This window comes from Triturus cristatus, chromosome 10 (assembly GCF_964204655.1).
Source record: "Triturus cristatus chromosome 10, aTriCri1.1, whole genome shotgun sequence".
Classification (NCBI taxonomy): Eukaryota; Metazoa; Chordata; class Amphibia; order Caudata; family Salamandridae; genus Triturus; species Triturus cristatus.
The window spans coordinates 896,156,291-896,180,515 of record NC_140593.1 but is presented as its reverse complement, the minus strand read 5'-3'; the positions used below and the strand labels follow the sequence as shown (position 1 = coordinate 896,180,515).

The 24,225-nt window shown below is 50.2% G+C and overlaps 1 protein-coding gene across 4 annotated transcripts in view; it reads left to right on the top strand.

Moving 5' to 3' along the window:
* The window catches only part of SMARCC1 (SWI/SNF related BAF chromatin remodeling complex subunit C1), a 958,790-nt gene that overhangs the window by 259,578 nt on the left and 674,987 nt on the right, over nt 1–24,225 (top strand). The window lies entirely within an intron of this gene.

Genomic DNA, 24,225 nt, shown 5'->3' with positions numbered 1-24,225 from the left:
TTAATTCCCGGACTCTGTTTCAGCGAATTTGCCAGGAAGTAGCTCCTATGTTCCACGTTGTTTGCAGGGCCATGTGCTGACACTCCAGATGATTTAGTTATCATTTATTAATTTAAAAAATAAAATCTTGTTTAAAATCTGATTATCATTTTAAATCAGATTGATGGAAAAAAAAAGTTCAGTTGCAAAGTAGTCTAAGTTCAAAGGATAGACCAATAGATGGTAAAATGTATTATCTGAAAAGTCTGTTGCTAGATGGAGAAGAAGTCACTTCCTAATGACCTCAATGTGGGAAACTGGAATTTTGTTGCAGATATCCCTCCACTTTGTGCCCCCATTTGCACTACTGGATGCTGGGTTTCGACTCTGTTTGTGGACTGGGACACTGCTAACCACGCTCCAGTACACTTTCCCTTAAAGCATGGTACATTTCTAAGTGTAACCCAATTGGCAAGGACTTTAGCATCCCTGAAGGTCCTTAGGAAATGGTACACCTGGTAGGTATCTCGAGTATGGGTATTGAAAAGGGTCCCTAAGGGCTGCAGCATGTATTATGCCACCCTAAAGGATCCACAAACAAACTGCATGCAGACCGCCATTGCAAGCTGCATGGAATGGTGCAAACCATTTTGAAAACACGACATGGCACACTCCCTGTGTGCCATGCCCATGTACACTGCATATAGTATATGTAAATCTGATAGAGACTTCTAGCTGCAGATTCCTTACCTTTGAATTTTGTAGGCTTCAGGCTGGATCTGGAAACTTTTGCTGAGCAACACCAATTGCACCCGCCGTCGAGTGGTTCCATTCGGCTCAGCATGACAACGATGGTTATGACGTTGCAGTACCTATATAGGCGCCACCCAGTTGCGCAAATGTCGGTTCTTTATTTCCGCACCAGTTAATCGTCGATCTGAGAAGAGCTACCCCTCTGTCGCTTTTTGACAGGCCTTTTCTTGACTTTTAGTCAAATTCGAAAAACAATTCCATCGTTTGCAGGGATGTCTTGGAAGAAGACAGGGTTCAAGCAGTGCAGGGCCTGTCACTGTACAGTGTCTGTTACTGAACCCCACCTAGTCTGCCTCTGGTGTCTTGAGCGTGACCACGATCGGAAGTCCTGCCTGGACTGTCTTGTTCTGGCTCCAAAAACCTTGCCGGAGCGGGCTTTGAAGCTCCTTGCGGCCCGGCAGTCAACACTATCCAGCAGGACTCCACTGAGGTCCTGGTTCCGATCGAGGAAGAGGAGGTTGCAGGACTGCTCCCGGAGCCCAAAGTCCTCTTCAACCCATTCGAGGATTCAGGACCAAACGGACTTCCATCTTCACCTTGAATGTTGTCTGTTGACGAAGGCGATAAGGAGCACCAACGCTTTAGGCACGGTTCCACAGAGCCGGAGCCAGGGTCGACTTTGCGCCTCCCACCCTTTCCAGGAGCCGGAGCGACCCCCGCTCACATCAAAGAATTCTACGAGGCCATCGGCTGTGCTTTTGATCGCGCCAACCTCCCATGGTGATCGCTTGGACCTGTGGAGTCGGAAGGGGCCTCATCGATTTAGGCTCCGGCGGGGCCTCAGATTCGATCACTGAGCTGAATCGACGCCAGTCGTGCCACTACGACCTCTCCTGGCTTCTGACCATCGGCGGTACCAGCCCCATCCTCATCACTAACGACATGAAGTTGGAACGATGTCGCTCAGTGCCGGTTGAAGCCAGGGGTTCTATTTTGTGGCCTGAACACTTTGAGGATGTATCTGATTGAGACATCTAGACGCAGATTCCTTAACTTAGAATATCCACCATGTGCCAGTCTGGTTCCGAAGATTTTTCAACATTATCTCTGCGCGCTGTTGGATGGCGTCACATGGCTCCGCCCTGACGTCTTCCACGGATATGACTTCAGTGGAGCCATACAAGTCCCTCCTGGCACGCTGACGTCAGTTTCCTTCTTTTCCGCGCCTACAACGCGGATCCAGGAGAAGTGGTTCCTCTGGCCTGTGTAGTTTTAGACCCTCTTTATGCCTTTTTTGTGTTCAAAAACAGTGTGCCAATGCTTTCGGGCTTCAAATTGTGAGAGACCTCTACGCGGCAGATGTAGGCGACGGATCTGCATGCCATCTGTATGTGGTACTTGGGGGAGCCTAGTATAGCAAACCCTAAGTATAGGGTGTGTCCCCTGGGCACTGGTTGAATAAATGAATATTATTCATTGTTGAATCGAATAAACGAATGAATGTAGTTTTCAATAAAGTTTTCAATAAAGTTACACTGTTGTCAGATTGGGTTGAACGTTCGTTTATTTCATCACAACGTTTTAGTTAATCTTTTTAAAGCGAAGATGCGGTGATTAACAAGTTCTACGTGTCTCACATATCCCAATGCATTTCGGCTTAGAAATATAGCCTTCGTCAGGGGTTTGTCTAAAACAAAATGAACAAAATAAACAAATTGTATCCCTTATGCAGTATGTTGAAAGAAACAAAAAACAATCTGTTTACTTTTTCGTGGTCTGATTAAACATGTAAGGTACATAACATAAATTAGTGGCTCTTCCTGTTTGTTGTGAATCTCTACCGTGTTCCGGTGTTTGTGGTTGTCTGAATTATGAGTCTGTTCTGGTGCTTCATGATTATGTGAATTGTACGGGTGCCCTTATGTTCGTCGGTTGGTATTCATGAGACAGATACAATTATGTGTATGCTGATTAATGAATGCGCTCGGTTCTCTGTAAATTTCGTGATAAGTACTTACTAGTGAGTCTGCGTGATGCGGTTCAAATAGATTCCATAAACGTGTGTCGGTAGCCAAGCACTCTCCTTCGGTGTCCGTGGCTGAATTGGAGATTCCATGTGGATGATGTCAGTACGTCTGTGGGCGTATAGTTAAATGTGCTAGAGGTGTAAAGATCGAAATGAGACTGTGAAAGTGAGGGCGTCAGGGCTCAGTCCTGTGGGGCTCCCTGCATTGGCGTCTGCTGCGGCCGCAGAGGGGGCCTTGTCCCGGAGCCGGCGCTGTTCTCCGCCACTGTCTTCCATCACGGTGAATGTTGAGTCGACACGGGTCAACGGAGCTCTTTTGGTGATAATCGACGTCGGTGCGACGTCGTAGACTGTTTTTCTCCCCTCTTCGCTGATGGTGGATGAGGCCCCTGGGGATTCTTCCCCACGCCCCCGCCCCCCCCTTTACCCCACTGTTGCCTTCGTGTTCCCCGGAACAGGTTGATGTGGAGCATTTGCCGACCCTTGAACACCCTCCGGCTTGGCGGACGTCTTAGCCTGCAACCGTCCCCTAATTATGACCAGCTGTTGCGACCTAGAATGGTCACGGAGGCTAGTGCAACATTTGCACGAGTTGTTCACAAAGCTGCGGACATTTTGCAGTTCCAGCCTTCCTCTGTCTCCCTGCCTTCCAATCCCTTGTTGGATCTGCTCCACCAGGGCAATGCGGATGTCGAGCACTTGCTGCCTTTTGTCGCGTTGTTATACGACATTCTTCTGGGGACCTGGACGAGCCCTCCTTGGCGGACCCTGAGGACCGTGCTATTCATACACGGTCATCGTCTGGCTCCAGCTGATCCGGTCTGTCTGTCCCTACACCCTAGGGCTCAAAGGCTGGTTGTCCAAGCTGCCTCAGCTTTGATGCCATTGGCCTCGCCTCTGCTACTCCCACCTACTAGAGAGTCTTGTTGGTTGGAGACATGTGGCCGTTAACTGTTTGCATCCACGAGCTCTGTCCTTCGGTCCTTAAAGACGTGTTTCCTCGGGCAACCTTCGCCCTCTGTGACTCAGTTGAGCGTCGGGAGGGCCCTCTGGCTGACCTGACTTGAATACTCCACGATGGTCGTGATTGGCCAAATTTTCTATTCGATCTGCCATGGACACCACTGACTCGGTGGGTCGTGCTATGGCTCGGTCAGTCGCTGTCCGTCGCCATGCCTGGCTGCGTGATGGCAGTTTTCCTGAAAATGTTCAGGAACGTCTGCGAGATTTTCCCTTTGACGGGGCCCATCTTTTTGACAGTCACGCGGATTCAGCGGTCCTGCATCTCATGTCTCACTTTCAGTAATTGAACTTGTTTTACGATCATTGTGCGGTCTTGTTTACATTGGTATGCAGTATTGTTCCTGCTTTTCTTTGGCTTTCGTCTCTGGGTTCATGTTCTTTCCCGAACGAACAATACAGCTAGATGGCTGTTTGTTATTATTTTGGTTTGATCTGCCTACGAGCTAGTCTCAAGAGGTGCTCCCTTGCTTTTTATAGGGACGTGACATACCCTATGTGGGTATTTGTTGGTTATTGTATAACCGTTCTATTTTCCATGGGTGGTGCTCTACCTGGGGGGGTGGAGTGTGTGTGTGTCTCTGTCTGTCTGTCTGTCTACTCTCTGTCTGTCTGTCTGTCTACTCTCTGTCTTCTATTGTCTGTCTACTGTCTGTTGTCTGACTGTCTACTGTCTGTTGTCTGACTGTCTACTGTCTGTTGTCTGACTGTCTACTGTCTGTTGTCTGACTGTCTACTGTCTGTTGTCTGACTGTCTACTGTCTGTTGTCTGACTGTCTACTGTCTGTTGTCTGACTGTCTACTGTCTATCTGTCATCTGTCTACTGTCTTTTGTCTGTCTACTGTCTTTTGTCTGTCTACTGTCTTTTGTCTGTCTACTGTCTTTTGTCTGTCTACTGTCTTTTGTCTGTCTTTTGTCTTTTGTCTGTCTTTTGTCTGTCTTTTGTCTGTCTTTTGTCTGTCTTTTGTCTGTCTTTTGTCTGTCTGACGTCTGTCTGACGTCTGTCTGACGTCTGTCTTTTGTCTGTCTTTTGTCTGTCTTTTGTCTGTCTTTTGTCTGTCTTTTGTCTGTCTGACGTCTGTCTGACGTCTGTCTGACGTCTGTCTGACGTCTGTCTGACGTCTACTGTCTACTGTCTACTGTCTACTGTCTACTGTCTACTGTCTACTGTCTACTGTCTACTGTCTACTGTCTACTGTCTGTCTACTGTCTACTGTCTACTGTCTACTGTCTACTGTCTACTGTCTACTGTCTACTGTCTACTGTCTACTGTCTACTGTCTACTGTCTGACGTCTGTCTACTGTCTGACGTCTGTCTACTGTCTGATGTCTGTCTACTGTCTACTGTCTACTGTCTACTGTCTACTGTCTACTGTCTGACGTCTGTCTACTGTCTACTGTCTACTGTCTGACGTCTGTCTACTGTCTACTGTCTACTGTCTACTGTCTACTGTCTACTGTCTGATGTCTGTCTGACGTCTGACGTCTGACGTCTGACGTCTGACGTCTGACGTCTGACGTCTGACGTCTGACGTCTGACGTCTGACGTCTGACGTCTGACGTCTGACGTCTGACGTCTACCGTCTACCGTCTACCGTCTACCGTCTACCGTCTACCGTCTACCGTCTGCCGTCTGACGTCTGACGTCTGACGTCTGACGTCTGACGTCTGACGTCTGTCGTCTGTCTACTGTCTACTGTCTACTGTCTACTGTCTACTGTCTACTGTCTACTGTCTACTGTCTACTGTCTACTGTCTACTGTCTGACGTCTACTGTCTGACGTCTGTCTACTGTCTACTGTCTGACGTCTACTGTCTGACGTCTGTCTACTGTCTACTGTCTGACGTCTACTGTCTGACGTCTGTCTACTGTCTACTGTCTGACGTCTGTCTACTGTCTACTGTCTACTGTCTGACGTCTGTCTACTGTCTACTGTCTGACGTCTGTCTACTGTCTACTGTCTGACGTCTGTCTACTGTCTACTGTCTGACGTCTGTCTACTGTCTACTGTCTGACGTCTGTCTACCGTCTACTGTCTGACGTCTACTGTCTGACGTCTACTGTCTGACGTCTACTGTCTGACGTCTACTGTCTGACGTCTACTGTCTGACGTCTACTGTCTGACGTCTGTCTACTGTCTACTGTCTGACGTCTGTCTACTGTCTACTGTCTGACGTCTGTCTACTGTCTACTGTCTACTGTCTGACGTCTGTCTACTGTCTACTGTCTACTGTCTGACGTCTGTCTACTGTCTACTGTCTGACGTCTGTCTACTGTCTACTGTCTACTGTCTGACGTCTGTCTACTGTCTACTGTCTACTGTCTGACGTCTGTCTACTGTCTACTGTCTGACGTCTGTCTACTGTCTACTGTCTGACGTCTGTCTACTGTCTACTGTCTGACGTCTGTCTACTGTCTGACGTCTGTCTACTGTCTGACGTCTGTCTACTGTCTACTGTCTGACGTCTGTCTACTGTCTGACGTCTGTCTACTGTCTACTGTCTACTGTCTACTGTCTACTGTCTGACGTCTGTCTACTGTCTACTGTCTACTGTCTGACGTCTGTCTACTGTCTACTGTCTACTGTCTGACGTCTGTCTACTGTCTACTGTCTGACGTCTGTCTACTGTCTACTGTCTACTGTCTGACGTCTGTCTACTGTCTACTGTCTGACGTCTGTCTACTGTCTACTGTCTACTGTCTGACGTCTGTCTACTGTCTACTGTCTGACGTCTGTCTACTGTCTACTGTCTGACGTCTGTCTACTGTCTACTGTCTGACGTCTGTCTACTGTCTACCGTCTACTGTCTGACGTCTACTGTCTGACGTCTACTGTCTGACGTCTACTGTCTGACGTCTACTGTCTGACGTCTACTGTCTGACGTCTGTCTACTGTCTACTGTCTGACGTCTGTCTACTGTCTACTGTCTGACGTCTGTCTACTGTCTACTGTCTACTGTCTGACGTCTGTCTACTGTCTACTGTCTACTGTCTGACGTCTGTCTACTGTCTACTGTCTGACGTCTGTCTACTGTCTACTGTCTACTGTCTGACGTCTGTCTACTGTCTACTGTCTACTGTCTGACGTCTGTCTACTGTCTACTGTCTGACGTCTGTCTACTGTCTACTGTCTGACGTCTGTCTACTGTCTACTGTCTGACGTCTGTCTACTGTCTGACGTCTGTCTACTGTCTGACGTCTGTCTACTGTCTACTGTCTGACGTCTGTCTACTGTCTGACGTCTGTCTACTGTCTACTGTCTACTGTCTACTGTCTACTGTCTACTGTCTACTGTCTGACGTCTGTCTACTGTCTACTGTCTACTGTCTGACGTCTGTCTACTGTCTACTGTCTACTGTCTGACGTCTGTCTACTGTCTACTGTCTGACGTCTGTCTACTGTCTACTGTCTACTGTCTGACGTCTGTCTACTGTCTACTGTCTGACGTCTGTCTACTGTCTACTGTCTGTCTACTGTCTACTGTCTACTGTCTGACGTCTGTCTACTGTCTACTGTCTGACGTCTGTCTACTGTCTACTGTCTACTGTCTGTCTACTGTCTACTGTCTACTGTCTGACGTCTGTCTACTGTCTACTGTCTACTGTCTACTGTCTACTGTCTGACGTCTGTCTACTGTCTGACGTCTGTCTACTGTCTGACGTCTGTCTACTGTCTGACGTCTGTCTACTGTCTGACGTCTGTCTACTGTCTGACGTCTGTCTACTGTCTGACGTCTGTCTACTGTCTGACGTCTGTCTACTGTCTGACGTCTGTCTACTGTCTACTGTCTACTGTCTGACGTCTGTCTACTGTCTGACGTCTGTCTACTGTCTACTGTCTACTGTCTGACGTCTGTCTACTGTCTGACGTCTGTCTACTGTCTGACGTCTGTCTACTGTCTACTGTCTACTGTCTGACGTCTGTCTACTGTCTGACGTCTGTCTACTGTCTGACGTCTGTCTACTGTCTGACGTCTGTCTACTGTCTACTGTCTGACGTCTGTCTACTGTCTGACGTCTGTCTACTGTCTGACGTCTGTCTACTGTCTACTGTCTGACGTCTGTCTACTGTCTACTGTCTGACGTCTGTCTACTGTCTACTGTCTACTGTCTACTGTCTACTGTCTGACGTCTGTCTACTGTCTGACGTCTGTCTACTGTCTGACGTCTGTCTACTGTCTGACGTCTGTCTACTGTCTGACGTCTGTCTACTGTCTGACGTCTGTCTACTGTCTGACGTCTGTCTACTGTCTGACGTCTGTCTACTGTCTACTGTCTGACGTCTGTCTACTGTCTACTGTCTACTGTCTGACGTCTGTCTACTGTCTGACGTCTGTCTACTGTCTACTGTCTACTGTCTGACGTCTGTCTACTGTCTGACGTCTGTCTACTGTCTGACGTCTGTCTACTGTCTGACGTCTGTCTACTGTCTACTGTCTGACGTCTGTCTACTGTCTGACGTCTGTCTACTGTCTGACGTCTGTCTACTGTCTACTGTCTGACGTCTGTCTACTGTCTACTGTCTGACGTCTGTCTACTGTCTGACGTCTGTCTACTGTCTACTGTCTGACGTCTACTGTCTACTGTCTACTGTCTACTGTCTACTGTCTACTGTCTACTGTCTACTGTCTACTGTCTGTCTACTGTCTACTGTCTACTGTCTACTGTCTACTGTCTACTGTCTACTGTCTGACGTCTGTCTACTGTCTACTGTCTGATGTCTGTCTACTGTCTACTGTCTACTGTCTACTGTCTACTGTCTACTGTCTACTGTCTGACGTCTGTCTACTGTCTACTGTCTACTGTCTACTGTCTACTGTCTACTGTCTACTGTCTACTGTCTGACGTCTGTCTACTGTCTACTGTCTGTCTACTGTCTGTCTACTGTCTACCGTCTACCGTCTACCGTCTACCGTCTACCGTCTACCGTCTACCGTCTACCGTCTACCGTCTACCGTCTACCGTCTGACGTCTGACGTCTGACGTCTGACGTCTGACGTCTACCGTCTACCGTCTACCGTCTACCGTCTACCGTCTACCGTCTACCGTCTACCGTCTACCGTCTACCGTCTACCGTCTACCGTCTACCGTCTGACGTCTGACGTCTGACGTCTGACGTCTGACGTCTGACGTCTGACGTCTACTGTCTGACGTCTACTGTCTGACGTCTACTGTCTGACGTCTACTGTCTGACGTCTGTCTACTGTCTACTGTCTGACGTCTGTCTACTGTCTACTGTCTGACGTCTGTCTACTGTCTACTGTCTGACGTCTGTCTACTGTCTACCGTCTACTGTCTACCGTCTACTGTCTGACGTCTACTGTCTGACGTCTACTGTCTGACGTCTACTGTCTGACGTCTGTCTACTGTCTACTGTCTGACGTCTGTCTACTGTCTACTGTCTACTGTCTGACGTCTGTCTACTGTCTACTGTCTACTGTCTGACGTCTGTCTACTGTCTACTGTCTACTGTCTGACGTCTGTCTACTGTCTACTGTCTGACGTCTGTCTACTGTCTGACGTCTGTCTACTGTCTACTGTCTACTGTCTACTGTCTGACGTCTGTCTACTGTCTGACGTCTGTCTACTGTCTGACGTCTGTCTACTGTCTGACGTCTGTCTACTGTCTACTGTCTGACGTCTGTCTACTGTCTGACGTCTGACGTCTGTCTACTGTCTGACGTCTGTCTACTGTCTACTGTCTGACGTCTGTCTACTGTCTGACGTCTGTCTACTGTCTGACGTCTGTCTACTCTCTGTTGTCTGACTGTCTACTCTCTGTCTGTCTACTCTCTGTTGTCTGACTGTCTACTCTCTGTCTGTCTACTCTCTGTTGTCTGACTGTCTACTCTCTGTTGTCTGACTGTCTACTCTCTGTTGTCTGTCTGTCTACTCTCTGTTGTCTGACTGTCTACTCTCTGTTGTCTGACTGTCTACCGTCTGTCGTCTGACTGTCTACCGTCTGTCGTCTGACTGTCTACCGTCTGTCGTCTGACTGTCTACCGTCTGTCGTCTGTCTGTCTACCGTCTGTCATCTGTCTACTGCCTACAGTCTGTGCCTACAGTCTGTCTTCCGTCTGTCTTTCGTCTGCTGTCTGTGTCTGTCTGCCGTCTGTACCATCTGTCTACCGTCTGCTGTCTGTGTCTGTCTACCGTCTACCATCTGTCTACCGTCTGCTGTCTGTGTCTGTCTACCGTCTACCATCTGTCTACCGTCTACTCTCTGTCTACCGTCTGTCTACCGTCTACCATCTGTCTACCGTCTACTCTCTGTCTACCGTCTGTCTACCGTCTACCATCTGTCTACCGTCAACTCTCTGTCTACCGTCAGTCTACTCTCTCTGTCTACTCTCTCTGTCTACAGTCTGTATGTCTACAGTCTGTATGTCTACAGTCTGTATGTCTACTGTCTCTGTCTACAGTCTGTATGTCTACTGTCTCTGTCTACAGTCTGTCTACTGTCTCTGTCTACAGTCTGTCTACTGTCTCTGTCTACAGTCTGTCTACTGTCTCTGTCTACTGTCTCTGTCTACAGTCTGTCTACTGTCTCTGTCTACTGTCTCTGTCTACTGTCTCTGTCTACTGTCTGTCTACTGTCTCTGTCTACTGTCTCTGTCTACTGTCTCTGTCTACTGTCTGTCTACTGTCTTCTGCCGCCTGTCTACTGCCGCCTGTCTACTGCCGCCTGTCTACTGCCGCCTGTCTACTGCCGCCTGTCTACTGCCGCCTGTCTACTGCCGCCTGTCTACTGCCGCCTGTCTACTGCCGCCTGTCTACTGCCGCCTGTCTACTGCCGCCTGTCTACTGCCGCCTGTCTACTGCCGCCTGTCTACTGCCGCCTGTCTACTGCCGCCTGTCTACTGCCGCCTGTCTACTGCCGCCTGTCTACTGCCGCCTGTCTACTGCCGCCTGTCTACTGCCGCCTGTCTACTGCCGCCTGTCTACTGCCGCCTGTCTACTGCCGCCTGTCTACTGCCGCCTGTCTACTGCCGCCTGTCTACTGCCGCCTGTCTACTGCCGCCTGTCTACTGCCGCCTGTCTATCTGTCTGCCTGCCTGCCTGCCGTCTGTCTGCCTGCCTGCCGTCTGTCTGCCTGCCTGCCGTCTGTCTGCCTGCCTGCCGTCTGTCTGCCTGCCTGCCGTCTGTCTGCCTGCCTGCCGTCTGTCTGCCTGCCTGCCGTCTGTCTGCCTGCCTGCCGTCTGTCTGCCTGCCGTCTGTCTGCCTGCCTGCCGTCTGTCTGCCTGCCTGCCGTCTGTCTGCCTGCCTGCCGTCTGCCTGCCTGCCTGCCGTCTGCCTGCCTGCCTGCCGTCTGCCTGCCTGCCTGCCGTCTGCCTGCCTGCCTGCCGTCTGTCTGTCTGCCTGCCTGCCGTCTGTCTGTCTGCCTGCCGTCTGTCTGTCTGTCTGTCTGCCTGCCGTCTGTCTGTCTGTCTGCCTGCCTGCCGTCTGTCTGTCTGTCTGTCTGCCTGCCGTCTGTCTGTCTGTCTGTCTGCCTGCCGTCTGTCTGTCTGTCTGTCTGTCTGCCTGCCGTCTGTCTGTCTGCCTGCCGTCTGTCTGTCTGCCTGCCGTCTGTTTGCCTGGCTTCCGTCTGCCTGCCTTCTGTCTGCCTGCCGGTCTACTGTCTGCCTATGTTATGTTATATTAAATTTATTTGTAAAGTGCAACGGTTACCCTGGAGTGTCCTGGCGCTAGTTACCTACCTTTTCAGCCATCACCAATAAAGGAGTTCTATTTATTAAACTGCCAAGTTAGTCCTTCTAAAAGACAACAGATCAGGTGAATTTCTGAGCTGGGGCGGAAGATCATTCCACGCCTTGGCGGCCCGAAGACTAATCTTCGTCCTCCCCAAGAAACCTTTTTAATGGTCGGAACGTTTACCATTTTGGCTCCTAATGAGCGTAAATTTCTTGTGGGTATGTACCAGTTAAATTGTTTCTGCAGATATTCTGGTACAGTACCTTGGAGTGCTTTAAAAATGGTGAAAATGGTGCTCCGGGAAGACGCCGGGACCAGATGGTTTGCCATTGGCTTTTTATCGTCTGTTTCTGCCGCAGCTCCAGCAGCATCTTTTGCAGATGTATAACTCCTTCTCGGGTACAGAGGGGCCGTCGTCCTCCATGGGTATGGCGGAGATAGCTCTTATCCCTAAACCGGGCAAGGACCCCACGCAGTGTGCGTCCTATCGCCCTATAGCTCTGCTGAATACGGATCTTAAAATATACACCAAAATGCTCGCTAGACACTTAGACCCCCACATGCCCGGACTTGTGGAACCAGACCAAGTTGGCTTCATCGGCAGCAGACGGGGCGGGCAGTGTGCGTAGAATCGCGCACCTGGTAGGAAAAGCCCGACACTGGAAAATACCAGCATGCCTTTTCTCGCTGCACGCGGAGAAGGCGTTTGACCGAGTGGAGTGGGGCTTTCTTCGAGCGGTGTTACAAAAGGTCGGACCGGGTGACAATATGATCTCTATGATTATAGCCCCTTATCTTTCTCCGCAAGCTCGGGTTCGAGTGAATGGGTGGCTTACGGACCCCTTCTCCATCTCTAGGGGTACTCAACAGGGCTGTCCCTTGTCACCTCTGCTGTTTGCCCTGGTGGTAGAACCCCTAGCGGAGATGATTCGGCAACACCCGGACATACATGGGATCCCCGTTGGGGGCCGGCAAAACAAGGTAGCACTTTTCGCGGATGACCTTATTCTGACCCTGTCGCGCCAGCATACGTCTCTTCCGGCGCTCCATACCCTTCTGCAGTCTTTTGAGAAAGTCTCGGGCCTCAAAATTAACCATGGCAAGTCCTGGGCTCTGAATCTCATGATCCCGCCAGACGAGGTGCCGGTCCTGAAAATGCTCGCTCCTTACCAATGGGCCACGGAGCACATCCGATATCTCGGCCTCCAACTGACCCCCACCTTAGACACATGTGAATTGGCGAGAGTACCGGAGGGCCGTACTGGAAGACCTGAGGGGTTGGAAAACCCTCACGATCTCTTGGTTGGGTAGGCTTCACGCTGTAAAAATGTCAATACTCCCTAAAATTTTATATTTATTTCAATGCCTCCCCACCCCAATACCGCAACACCAAATACAGGGCCTACAGCGCGATCTTGTTCGCTTTATCTGGGGCGGGCGCCGGCTGCTATTCTCCCACAAGACCCTCATGTCGCCGCGCGACAGAGGGGGCCTTAGCGTGTCCTAACCTCCTGGACTATTACTGGGCCTCGCATCTCCTTTTCGTGTCAGAATGGATAGCTGTTGAGAGTGAAAAAGTGTGGTTCCACATGGACAGGACAGTCACTGGCCGCTCCATTTGGGACCTTGCCTGGCATTTTCGCACGGCGCGTTCGCGCAGTGCATACAGACAGTCCCCACCAAAACAGTGCTGGATATAGGGGACACGATTGCAGTACGTAAGGGTTTAACGACTTTTCCCTCTCCCCACACTCCTATTTCGGGCAACCCAGCTTTCCCCCCGGCCCTTCATCCGCCAGCCTTTGCGAATTGGTTACAGGGGGGATGTAGGGTGATTGACGACCAGTACGAGGGTGGCATGCTCAAGACGTTTGCCCGGTGCCGGGAGGACTTTGGAATTCCGATGAATACGAGTTTTCAGTATGCGCAGCTGCGGCACTGGGTGCCTTCCCCGGAGATGCATAGGGCCGCTACCCGCCCGTTCACCCCGTTTGAACGGCTGGTCCGTTCCTTTGATGAGTCAAGGAGCCTGATCTCTCGCACATACCAGATTCTGCAACATCCCCCGGTCCTATCCCTGCACTCTTACCAGCGTCAAGGGCAGATGCTCTCAGACACGGAAATCACTTCAGCGCAGTGGCATCGTCTTTGACGGGATATTCCTGGGGTCTATCGTAGTGTCCCACAGAGGGAAAATGCATATAAAATCATGACGCAATGGTACTATACGCCTACTCGCTTGCACTAAATGTTCCCGAGCGTGTCCCCATCGTGTTGGAGATGTTTGCAGGCTCCTGGAGATTTCATGCATATCTGTTGGGCGTTCCCACGCCTGACCCTGTTCTGGAAGGAAGTACTTAGCCATATTAAGGGGGTGCTGGGGTTTCCGCTGCCTGATTCTGCTACCATGATCCTTCTGGGCCTTAAGCCTGCCAGTTTGAAGGCCCTAACTCGTAGCGATTGGACCATAGCACTTCATATGCTAGGAGTGGCCATACAGACTATAGCGTTGTACTGGACAAAAATGGACACTCCACCAATAACGGCTTGGTACACGCGTCTGTGGCATGTGCTAACTATGGAACTTTTTACAGTGCGATTACAGTCGTGTGACACACGCTTCACTGCTGTTTGGCGGCCCCTAGTTCAGTACCTTTGTAAAATAGAGCATGCACGTTATTTACCTTCCAAGCTTAGAGCGCTGAGCCTTTTTGAAGATGCCCTAATTCCGTCAGACCCCAGCAGACTCCTCGCCTGATCAGGTCAATCGTCCGAGACGGCCCATGCGCCAAGCCCCACGCACAGCGCGCCCTACGCCCTGCGCTGTTGCGTACACACTTCTGTCCGTCTGCCTAGTCACTACTGCTGCTGTCCTTCTCTTCTCTTTTTACCCTTCTTTCTGTCTGGCCTCTCTCTAGCTAGTTTTCTCTATTAACCTTTGATGGGCCCTGTACCCGCGTTCTTATTGTTTTAGCTCTCGTATTGCAAAGGATTCCGACGCTCCACATAACGCCTCTATGTTGTCATGTGTTTTGATACGCGGCCAGCCCCACAGGGGTTGTAGGCGGCATGCTGTGTTTAAAATTGTTTTATACCGTTTTCATATAAGCATTCTGAGGAGCCTTGAATGAAACGCGGCCAGCCCTATCTGGGTTGTAGGCTTACCGCTGTGTCAATGTGGACCTCGGTTCCCTTTTGTTTGTAAGGTAAAATCCAAATAAAGAGAAAATAACCACCCAAAAAATAAAAAAAAACGTGCTCAGGGCTTTAAAAAGCACACGCTTTTTAACCGGGAGCCAATGTAATTTTTTAATTTAATTGGAAATGGCTGTGAATTTAGGCACCCGGTGAGTAATCTAGTGGCTGCGTTTTGTAGCCTTTGCAATTTATTTAATTACCATTCCTGAATGTTTAAATAGAGGCCATTACAATAGTCCAGCCTTGACAGGACAAGGGCAGTGACCACTGTTTTCTGACTCCCTGCTGGCAAGAAAGGCAGGATCTTTTTCACTGTCTTTAAAACAAAGGCAGTTGGTGATGAAACAGAGTTGATTTGATCACACAGATTCAGTTTGTCATCCACAATTATTCCCAAGTTTTTTACTTTCTTTACCGGGACAGGAAGTGCTCCCATTGTCGAGGGTCACCAGTTTGGATTCCAGAAATTAGGAGAATTCCCAAATATAATTACCTCTGTTTTATTAGAGTTGAGCTTCAGGCAATTTTTCGCCATCCAGCCACTCACTGCAACCATACAGTTATGTAAACGATTGTTCATGCCCCCCTCCTGTCCTGGCAGAAGGGACACCACAATTTGGGTGTCATCGGCATAGGATGCGAGATCAAAACCCAAGGTCTTAATAATGGGGGCCAGTGACGAGACATAAACATTGAACAACGTTGGGCTCAATGACGACCCCTGTGGAACCTCGCAGGTCAACATAAAAGGCCTTGACTGGTATTCACCCATGGATACCACTTGTGATGTATCCGTAAGGAAGGGTTTTATGAGATTCAGGGCATTGCCCCGAAATCCGCATGTCTTTAATCGGTCCATCAAAAGATCATGATGGACCGTATCAAAGGCCGCGGACAAGTCTAGTGAGGGCGGCCTTCCCTCCTAGATCAACAACTTTCCTGATCTCATCTGTTGTTTTTATGAGGATTAACTCCGTACTGCGGCCACTTCTGAAGCCATATTGGGTTGGGTCCAGGGCCTGGGTTCGATGGAGGAAAGCACCCAACTGTGTATTTAGTGCCTTTTCTATCATTTTTGCTGGTAGAGGGAGCCTAGATATTGGGCGAAAATGAGTGGGATCGGCCGGGTCTAAGTTAGGCTTTTTCAGAACGGGTAAAATTGATGCCACCTTCCAGAGCTTAGGAAAGAGCCCGGTATCAATCATAGCATTAACAAGCATTGGCATAGCCAATAGGTCTCGCCTTTGGGACCTTATAAGTGTTTAGCCATGCAACAGTTGCATAACTAAATACTTATAAGGTCCCAAAAGCGAGACCTATTGGCTATGCGGCCGCGAAAGTTAAAGTGATCGCGATCGGGATCACGATCCAACATCAAAGCGGCTGTGCAGCCTCGAAAGTGAAAGTAATTGCGGTAAAGCGCGGCGTGCGCGCCCGCGCACATGCACTGTAGCTCTAGGCTGGCCTGGTAGCACTTTTTGGAGCCCTCTCAATAAGTCTCGCCAGACCAGCGCATGCGCTGGGTCAGGCGAGACCTAAAAACAGGTGTCAGTGCCAGGGTGATGGGTTCTACTTTGGTAACGGCTACTGGACAGGGGTCATATGGTGACCCTGATCTAGCAGTTTCAAGAAGGCAACGTGTTTGGTCTATGGACAGGTTCTCGAATTTCTCAAGGGCTGCGAAAGGAGCATTAATGCGCCCTGGATCCTCCTTCTCCCAGTTGCTTCCTACTGCGGTCGATCCGTTGAGTGCCGAAAAGATCACTTCTACTTTATCCAGGAAGAATTTGGCAATCTGTTCGCAGAGTTCCTGACTAGGCTGTAGTGGAACCCGGTGTGGGGAGGAGAGATCTAGGACAGTTTTAAATAATTCTTTGGCTGAGTCTTTTGCCAGCTCAATTCTGTTGACAAAGAATGTTTGCTTAGTGGCAAACAAAAGTTGCTTGTAGTTCGCTAGGCCCTTTCTGTAGGCTAACTTTTCTACCTCCTTGTATTCTTTCCTCCTGGAACGCTCAAGGCGTTTACACTTGAGTTTTTTTTTTCAATTCATCTGAGAACCAGGTGGCGGAGGGAGTCGATCTCTTGGGCACAATACTAATAACTGGGGCTAGTTTGCTACAAGCATTTGTGAGAAAGTGCCATCTTTCTTGCATGGTATGCCCCCACTTTTTGCTGAATGTACTTTGACTGAGTGTACCCTGGACTCCTGCCAATCAGGTGCCCAGGGCCTATGTTCCTTCCCTAAAAACACCAAACCCAAATTGGCAAACCCTGGCCACATGTCAGCCCCTGGTAAATGGTACCCTAGGTACCCAGGGCCTTGTGACCAGGGAAGGCCTCTAAGGGCTGCAGCACTCATTGTGCCACCCTTAGAGGTCCTGTACCCTTACACACATGCACTGCCCTTGCAGGCTGGGTGTCTGGGTGCAATACGAAACAAAGAGTCGACATGGCACACATCCCGGTGTGCCATGCCCATCACCTACACTGCCATGGCATACATCAGCCACCCCTCTAGCCGGGTGCCCTATGCCAATGGTGTGGGCACAGGAGCAGGAGCCCTGTGCCCCTAAAGTACCCGGGTCCATTCCTGGGCACTGTAAGTGCAGTGCTGCCATTAAGAGTACATGGTGCTGAGAGCTTGTCAAACACGAACTCCACAGCACCATAATGGCAACACTGAAGACTGAGAAGTTTGGTATCAAACTTCTCAGCACATTAAACCCACACTGATGCCAGTGTGGGATTTAATGTACCAAGCACCCCAGAGGGCATCTTAGAGATGCCCCCTAAAACCTAACCTACAATCCACGTCTGTTCTGAGGCTGCCTAGGCTGCCACGCAGCAGACCTATTGCTGGACCCCTGGGTAGGAGAGCCCCTGCTCTCCTGGGCCTGCAACAATGCACATCCTGGGCGAGGTGCTAAATCTCCTCCCCCAGGATGGGCAGGGGGAAGCCTCAAAGGCATGCCACCTCTGTGAGCTTCCCCAGGCCACTGCAACCCCCCACTCTGGCGGGAAGCTTGGCCGGAAACCCCAAATAAGGACAGGGGATGTGCTAGCCTGCCAACCCCACCCCTCAGGTGGGGGAGGCGAGGTGAAGCACATCTCTGGGCTCTCGCCATCTTGAAGATGGGAAGCCCTGCCCTATCAGGACTAGGCTACTGCCCCCCTCCCACAGGAGAGAGGCAGGATAGGGGGTGTACCCACCCCAGGACAGGGACCCATTGGTCCCTGCCCTTCACCTACCTGTAACGCCCCTAAATCTAGTATTTAGGTGCACCCTGAACCTTCCTTCCCCAGATTCCAAAATCCGAAGAAGAGCTAGAAGAAAGAAGACCTGCCCTGCAGCTGCTAAGAAGAGGAAGACACCAACTGCTTTGGCCCCAGCCCTACATGCCTGTCGATCCTCGAACCTGCTCCAACCCGGCATCTCTTGTGGCCAGCAACCTCACAAACCCCGGAGGACCTGCCTACCTTTTGACTCTAAACCCCTGGGACTCCCATGAGCAGAGGCTCTACTCAAAACCTACTTCTAATCCCTGGCAGCAGCCCGGAACAGCGAACCCAGCACACTCTGCACCAGCCAAGCCTGGCCTGTGCCGGAGTGAACAAAGACAACGAGGATGACCCCACAGCGACTGTGACCCCGACACTCCTGAAGAAGCCTGCAGCCTCAGAACCAGGTGCCCCCCCCCCAACCGCGATCAACAGAGGGTAAGATTTTCCGACACCAAAAGGCACCCCTGCACCCGGCGGCCCACCGCCCCCTGTGCCTAATCCCGGGGTACCTACCTATCCTCCAACTACCCAACTTACCTCTCGAAGTGGTGGTGGCACCTGAAGAATCCTCGTCCCCGAGCTTGCAGTCTTTTTCTAAACCGGAGATTTCCCATTGAAATCAATTGAGCGCCCGAAGGCTCAAAAGCACCCTGCACCCAGCTGCCCGAGTGGCCATGGCAGTGCAACCTCTACAACTATCTACTTACCCACTTGCCCTGAGTAAGTGACCAGGAGCCCAGCTCCCACAGCCGCGTGGCCTGCTAGTCAGCAGCCACCAACCTAGGCCTCCCTACCTCTCCTAGGATAACATTAGGCCTAACTCTCTCTGCACCCGGCCGCCCTTGTGCCGCTGAGGGTGAACCAACTGTACCTACCTGACCCTGGGAGACCCCTGAGTCTATGCTCAGAACCTTAACTCTGCCAGTCGAGTACTTACCTTTAAACCGATAACTCAATGTTCGAGGCATATGAGCTGCAGATTACACACTTTTGCATAGATCGCCATCTGGTGTTGGGCCCGGATGTTTGCAGTTTGTTTTTCCTCTTGGAAAGTCTTTGGAAGTCACGAGGTCGGTGTAGGAAGGTGGATATCTGACTATGGTTACCCCCAACTTTTCGCCTAGTGTCTAGCTGGTTTTTCGACTTAGTTGCCCTGAGATCCTGCCATTCAGGGTCTCAGGCTGTCTGCTCTCTCTTTAAAATGGACTCCATGTACACTAGGTACATACCAAATTGGTAAGGATCACCTTATTGGACCCTGTGCAGTGTACCCTAGGTACCCAGGGCATAGGTGTACCCTAGGCCTCCCAGGGGCTGCAGCATGTATTATGCCACCCCTGGCCTGGCCTTCCAATCAGACACAACTGGCTGATCACTCAGCTGGGGCAAGGTCGTGTAATCACCTCTTGCTTAGATATAGTATACCTATATCTACCCTTAAAATAGACACATGTGTAACTGTGAGCCACTCCTATGGCAGGCCTTAACATTCCTGGAGGCAGAGTGCTTGGTAACATGTGAGATGGTGCTCTAGCATGAGCTGAGCCTGTCTGCAGCTTTCGGAACCATGTCCGTATAGCTGTTCTATGATATAGCCTACCATATACTCAAAGTGCCTTATAATCTTAAACGGTTATGGTAACTATGGTTTGGCTTTATCAAAACATGTCGTGTAAGGTGTCTAACACTTTGGAATAATACCCCCATACCATTTCTGGTGATGAGGATATTATTCCTCCCTTCTAGAGGGAGAGACATGTTAAAATCCTACTTTGCTTAACTCTGACCAAAGCCTCAGCATCACAAAATGGATGCTTCTACCACAGACACGAGTCTGACCTCCTGCAGCTGGGAGCCCTCCCAGCCAGGGAGGCCTGGACAATAGGTTTCCTGCTTGGGGAGGTGCTAAAGGAATGAGACATGCCTGGGGCACACAAGGTGCTCCATGCATAGTCCAGTTCAAACCGGTGCTGGGGCACTCCAGCCCCAGCTCTGGCGCGAAACTGGACAAAGGAAAGGGGGTGTAGCCACCCCCCTTCCTGGTCCCACCCATAGGAGGGACCTTGCAGGTAGCCCAGCCCACTAGCCCAGTATATCAGTAGGTAGCTGAGCCCTGCAGGATATGATTATCCTGAATCTGCAACTTGAACAGCAACTCTGGACCTTCGACATTCGACCTCAGGAAGAAGACTGAAGAAATCTCTCTTGTGGCCAAGGAGTGACCACCCTGGGCAACCAGGCACCATCCAGCCACCGCTGCTTGCTTTGTGACTGATCCTACGAGGGACGACTGCAGAGACTGACCAGCGCCGAGACTTCCAGACACCTCTGACCCAGATCCACATCTAAGCAAAGCTGAGACCCGTGGAGGCGACGAGGGACGTGGGACCGGCGACTTGGGAAAAGTGGCCAGTAACTGACTAGCACGACTTCTGAGGCTTCCTCGAGGCTGTGCTTGGGGAATTGAGAAGCTCCCATCCCGAGCACCATCTGCAAAGAAGATCAGCTCCCCAAACTTCACGTGCTCTGCGTGGGGCCCTTCTGCACCTGAGTTGCTCGACGTGTTGTCCGGTTGCTGGCCCGTTGGCTAGTGACCTCTGCGACGACGAACCTTTGATTTCATCTTGCTGATCCGGCTCCTCCAGACTGGCACTCGCTCCTCTGTGAAAGAGAAGCACCCCAGACCTTCCTGGTCTGCACCAGAAGCAAGTCCTCCATTCTGCGTGGGTTCCGCTTGCCAAGGTTGTTGTGTCCTAGTTCGACTTCGCCGCCGCCGACAGCAAGAGCCTTCGTGGGACAGCTCGCCTCCTGATCCTGGTCGTCCTCGACGTCTCCTGGTACCCGTGGCTGCTGCGACAAGCTTCACCTCTTCACCTGCATCTGCACGACATCGCCTGGTTCCTTCCCGGCTCCTGGCTGGTGACCTAGATTCTGTCCCTTCTGCTTGCAGGTATCCTTCCTTCTTGATCCCATCCTTGGGATCCACCGGACACTCGTCACTGACTGCCTGTCAGCAACTTTCCTTCAGGCATCCATAGGAGTCAACGACGAAACCCGACGCAAGTTCACACCTATGCACCCGCAGCCCGTGGGCTAGGTAACTTGAGCATTTCGATGCTCACAAGGGTATTGACTATCCTAGGGTCTAGTTTCCAAGTCTCGACTTCCTAGCTATACCAGAAGTGTCCTAAAACTGCTAATTTCGAATAACTTGCATTTCTATAGACTTTTACGCATTACGCGTGAGTGTTTCCACTCTGCACCTGAATCCCGTGGGCCTCCCACTTACTAACCTTTGGTAGTATAGTGTAGCCCCAGCGATTCCCTAGGCCTATCTTGTGTTCGTGACAGTGGTTCTTATACCACTTACTTAGTATATGGTTTGCGTGGCCCCTAGGGCCTAACTGTATTACTTACCTGTGTGACTTAATGTATGCTTAAATAAGACTGTGTGGTACTTACCTCGAATCTCATAAAGAGTGCTGAGGGTATTTTGACTAGAATAAATACATTCTATTTTTATATATATCGGTTGTGGTGTCCTTTCATTTGGTATTCAAGGGATTACAAATGGTATAACAGCTGGCTTCACATGCCATACAGAGTTTAGCCTAAGACTGCTCTTGTCCATGCTACCACTAGGATAGCTGGTCTATAAGGTTGACTTTACAACCAATCACCATAAGGGTTGTTTGGACTGATACAAGGTGTACACTAGAATTAGTGACATCATATATCGGCCAACTTCTCACAGTCGGTGACTCCTCCCTTGGTTCGTATTGCGCATGGTCTTCGGCTCCATCCTCAGATTGTTTTTTTCCGCCATCGGGCTCGGATGTAATACTTCGCGCTCCGGTTCCGAACATTCCAGTTCGACGATCGAAGCGGAATCCTCGCTCTTCGCGGTATTGTTCAGATCCTGATCTCCTCAATCACCTTCTCTTCGACACACCTTCGATTCCAGTCATTGACGGCGGCCTTCGGGCCTATCCAGGCTCCGGTCCCGGTTGATGGAAAGATCTCCATTCAAGAAGTGCCCTCGATGTGGTTCCAAATTCCCCCACACCGATCTTCATGAGGTGTGCAACCTCTGCCTCTCCCCTGAACACGAGGCTCGAGACTGTCCCGCCTGCAAGTCTTTTAGATCCAAAAAGACTATTCGAGATCGAAGGGCCAGACGAAAAATGGCGCACTCCTCGACTTCCGTTCCAGTTGACATCTTCGGGGACGACGTCGAAGCTCCGGGACAGCAGCACACCGAAGAGGACCTAGTCAGTGTTTCCGATGCCGACGACTCGGATGTGGAGGACATCACCCCGGCGCAGAGGGTCGTGAGTAAAATACCCCCTCCCACACCCCCGCGCCGACACCCAAAAAGGCTTCGGTCACGCCTTCGCCTCCGGGCCTAGGCAAGACCAAAGACACTGCTTCGAACACCCCACCTTCGGTCCCGGTGAAGAAGCCTAATAAGCCTTCCGGCGGCTCGGGCTCGAGCCAGCCTGCCACCGGTGCCGATAAACACACTTCGGCACCGAAGAAGAGATCGGCCTCTACCTCGACACCGAGCTCCGCACCAAAGCCCTCCGTGTCGAAACCCAGCCTCTCAGTGCCGACCAAACATCATCAGGCCCTCGGCACCGACACTCCCGCGCCGAAGACTGTCTCGGCGCCGACCAAAAAATCGGAGGTTCCAAAAAAGCACGGCACAGACAAGCCTAAAAAGCCCTCGGCCCCGAAAACTTCGGCGCCGACCGAATAGCCAGTGTCGCAATAACTATTTACACCGGATCCTTTGCAGAAGACACTTACCAAGGATCCAAAAACTGGACATTTGGCACTCTCTTCTAAAAAGAGACATTTGGACAAACCAGCTGTGAGAAAGTGGCTCTGTATATACTGTTCCCTAATAGGTACAGGGTGTACAGAGTCCACAGTCCCCCAGAGGCTGATAGAGGTCAAAGTTAGGTATGACCTTACTCTCAAAAGTGGTAGCTTGGTCGAGCAGTAAGGCAGTACCAGAGGACAGTGTAAAGCATTTATTGTACACACTCAGTCAGCAAATGGTTTCACACACTCAATAACTGAACTCTAGGCCAATGATTTGTATATATAAAATATATGCTTGTTTTATTTTTAGAACCACAAAGGGGGTAAAAATATACTTTCTCAGAATGAGAGGTTGAATATAAATACTTTTGTTTCAAGCAATAAATTTGTGTAAACAGTCACAGTTGGTTGCAATAAACAATCCTATTTCCTAAACATAACAATGCATTGAGCTCAATGGTAAATTTAGGTTATTTGTAATAAGTTACTTTTCAGATTACTTTTGGAATTCCAGGTCTGGATCCTAGAACCAGCCTGGGGTCAGTATTCAGAATCAAGTGATGAAAGTCGACTTAATAACTGTAAGGATTTTTAAATAATATTTAGCTATTTCAAAAGTTAGCACTTAGAAAATATTTCACAGAAAACATTCAATGGATCTCTATGGCAAGAAATTCAAATTGCAGGTAGAGTACTTAATCGTTACTTTAGTAATCCAGGACTGGGTGCCTAGACCCAGGACTGGGGTCCTTATCAAAAGCAGGTAAGTAATTTCGTTTGCAGAATTGGTACGATTTTAAAAGAATATTTCAAATTTGCAAAAGTAGACACTTAGAAGAAATTTCACAGAAAAGCAGACAATGGTTTCCTATGGGAGAAAAATGAGTTCGAAGTAAGTATAGTTGTGAACACTTTTCAGAGTCAGGGCTGGGCACCAAGATCCAGCACTGGGAGCTCACCTAGGAGCAGGTGAGTAAATTCGTTTTTGTCACTTGGCTGATTTTTGGTGAATTTTTGCAGTTTTGAAAAGTTCACACTTAGAAGATTTTTGAAGAAAAAGCCAGTCAATGTTACCCTATGAGGAAAATGAAGTTAGCGGTTTAAGGGTAAGTACTCGACTGGTAGTGTTGAAATTCCGGGCATGGACTCAGGGGTCCCCCAGTGTCAGGTAAGTACAGTTGATTCACCCTCAGCGGTTTCAGGACGGCCGGGTGCAGAGAGAGTTGGGCCCAATGTTATCCTATGAGGGATAGGGGGGCCTTGGTTGGTGGCTGCTGTCTGGCAAGCCACGCGGCTGTGGGAGCTGGGCTCCTGGTCACTTACTCCGGGCAAGTGGGGAAGTAGGTTAGAGTAGAGAGGGCACTGCCAGGGCCACTCGGGCGGCTGGGTGCAGGGTGCTTTTGAGCCTTAGGGCGCTCAATGGAAATCAATGGGAATATTCCGGTTT